At 40.2% G+C, this 2,996-nt stretch overlaps 1 long non-coding RNA gene across 1 annotated transcript; it reads left to right on the forward strand.

Annotated features, from left to right (window-relative positions):
- The first annotated feature begins 433 nt into the window (after positions 1-433).
- On the forward strand, positions 434-1,887 carry LOC142404651 (uncharacterized). Its single transcript, XR_012773930.1, has 3 exons — positions 434-520; positions 1,084-1,345; positions 1,834-1,887. It is a non-coding gene; the product is annotated as an uncharacterized LOC142404651 (long non-coding RNA).
- Positions 1,888-2,996: the final 1,109 nt, after the last annotated feature.

A 2,996-nucleotide genomic window follows, 5' to 3' on the forward strand; every position in this document is an offset into this window, starting at 1 on the left:
ACTTGTATAACGAGGAAAGACTAGTGGCTGCTTGTGAAAGGGTGAGCTTAATTTATTTGTCTGGTATTGTGCAGGATGGGGGACAGAGAGAGAAAGAAAAGAATATATAACTGTTGTTCCTAGAGGCTTGTTAGATGTCTGAAGCAAGAGATGAGAGATTTGTCCAGCTTTCCTGTATTACCTAAGTGGGCTCATCCCCATCCATCAGTCCCGTGGAAGCAGAATGCAGTCTTCAGGAGGTTACAGCTCATCTCATCTTGAATGCATGCAAGACATCTGAGTTCAGGAAATGCAAGCAATTGTGACCAATTTAATTTTCTTATTTCCTAAACTTACAAGGTCTGACTCCTCAACATTATTTATATTTTTTTAATATGGTTTTGTATGTTGCTTTGTAGAATGAAACCTGAAGTATCTCTTGGTGTTCCACAAGCTCTGGATCACACTGTAAATGTTGTTGGACTAGATGACTGTTGCAAGTCCCTTCCAACTGAGCTATTCTAGTCTATATGTTACTGCTGTAAGTATTCCTGTTCAAATCAAGCAAAAGTAGGTGCTTGTGTTTGTGAAAGATTAAGCTAGATTCAGACAGGGTTTGAGTTATTCAGATGGGTTTGGGCTATAAGGGGATAGTACAGTCTCTGTGCTAAAGGTGAAAGAAAGAAAACAATTAAGTAAGAGTAACTGCATACAACCTACAGCTGATGTTTTATTGTTTACCTTTTTTGATTATTTATCTTCTTAAACAGTGATTACTAACTTAGTCAACAAACTTCTTGTGAACATTTTAATGGAAATGGGTACCTGGAGAACTGTAATTAGCAAGAGAATATTGCTCTTGCTGTGCCTGTGCAGAAAGACGTTGCATGATTGGTTTTCCAAGAACTGGGTTTTAGTGTGATTTATAAAGCTTAAAAAAGGCATGTAAACTTATTTTAGGCCTTTTACTGTCTTCCCTCTGCTTTCTCCAATAAGGCAATTAGATTCATCAGTCACAAATTCATACCTATGGTCTCAAAATGCTATGTTGAAGTTTCTAGAACAATGTTGTTCAGACCCTACCTTCTCCCTTTTCATCCCCAGAACAACAGTCACAACCTACAACCACCTCAGCCACATACTATACTCTGCTCCCTGGGACAAGAAGTGTTGTTGCACTTGGGAGATTAAAAAGCTGTATCTCTATAGCAACTCTCAAAACCCAAAAATAATAAACTAAGAAATTTTGACCAAGAACAAGCTGATGACTAGGTGACTGCAAATGGGTTGGATTAGAGCGATGTTGTCTGTGTGGTGCTGGATGACTCAGTAAAGTCTCTGTAAAGCAAAGGCATGCACTTTGCAGGTGAGCTTGTTCCTGTTCTCAGTTCAGCTTTTTACTTTTCTGGGAAGACTCTTCTTTGGAAATGCTCATCACCAAATGTTCTAGTAGGTAATGAATTAAGGTAGCATTTGGCTTAGCTTGCCTTTCACTTGACAAAGAGATAAACACAAATTTTTAAAAACACATCAGAAATCTGAGTCTGTAAAAACAAATGAAGCAGTATTGTGACAATAAAGCATTTGGTTTTAGCTGAACAAGTACTACCCTCTGTAAAATCTGATTCTGCACAGACAGACTAATGAAAATTCAAGGGCATGTGCTGTTACACTGCCTGAGTTTTTGCAGATTTTTGCAATTCATAAAGTATAAGGCGAGCATGAGATGTAACGATGTCTCTTCTTGATGCTAGGTCAACCCAGTGTTTTAACTGGAGCTGGATATGTAGAGGTGGTTTGATAGGCTATGTGGAAACAAGGCTCAGGCTCTTTACATGCTTTGTTCCTATACAGGAGGAATTCTCCAGCTGTGTTCGGGCCAATGGGACCCTTTCGTACATAAAGCTAAGATCATGCTCAAGAGTTTGCAAGAATGTATCTTAATGAGCGATCTGCCAAGTGAGTCAGCCCCTGTTTCATCTTTTTCCTGAGTGATTCCTGTGCAATAAAATGTAGTGAAAATTTAAGCTTGCCATTAAATTCAACAGGTGTAAGTCAGTAATAACAAATGAGAGTTTTAAGCTGAAAGCAGCTATTTTATATACCTGTTCTTTTGCTCATAATCACATACCAAGAAGTAGAAAACAATCCCATGATTTTTTTTAACAATGAAAACTGCCTAAGACTCAGTAATTTAGGGCTAAGAGATGAAATAACAGGACAGAAATACATGTTTTGGGATAGAAATGAAAATATCAGGAGTCTGTGTGTGTGCTGAGATCAGGAGAGGGTTCAGAAAAGCAGCATAATCATTCAAATTTGGATGAAATTTCCAGTAAGACTACATTACCCAATGACAAAGAAAAACAAGCTGCTCCATTTGCCACCTATCAAATTGTTCATTTTAGCTTGGCAAACCTGAGTGCTACCTTATGGAACCTTCGACATTCAGATGACGCTCCTCTTGCAAAGGAGCAAGAAAGATTGCCCTACATTCAAATGGCAGGGTCTGTAATGTGGAGCAGATATACCTGAGCCTTTGGAGGCAACAGAGGCTCTTCTTAGGAGCTCGTAGAGAGCTGCGTGGAGTCTGTTGAAGCCAGGAAACTGGTAAAAGTTGCTCAGCTGAGGAGAGGACCCGTTCTACACTGGGCAATGGGAAGGCTTTATTTTAGTCTGTCTCACTGACAGAGCAAAGTGGTCTCTCTTTAAAGGCTTGGCTTGTACTTCAGTCTTACATCTTCTACGAGGAGACCTTGCCATGCAATTCAAAGCCTATCTGTGTCTCTGGATGTGCTCGCTTCCAGGCAAAGGTAAGACCTATGGTGCCAAGGATCTTGGGGCCAGGACCCATGTGGGGAAAATGATTCTGAGACACCGTAAGGGATATGGAAGAGTCTGAAGTGTGGAATAAGTGAAAGGAAAGGGGAGGAAGATAGATACAGGGAACAGGATGATGCACAGGCAGCTGACTGTATTTCAGGAGCTGAGGAAGGAAAAAGAGGAGTCTCCCTTTC

The sequence above is a fragment of the Mycteria americana genome, chromosome 1 (assembly GCF_035582795.1).
Source record: "Mycteria americana isolate JAX WOST 10 ecotype Jacksonville Zoo and Gardens chromosome 1, USCA_MyAme_1.0, whole genome shotgun sequence".
Taxonomy (NCBI): Eukaryota; Metazoa; Chordata; class Aves; order Ciconiiformes; family Ciconiidae; genus Mycteria; species Mycteria americana.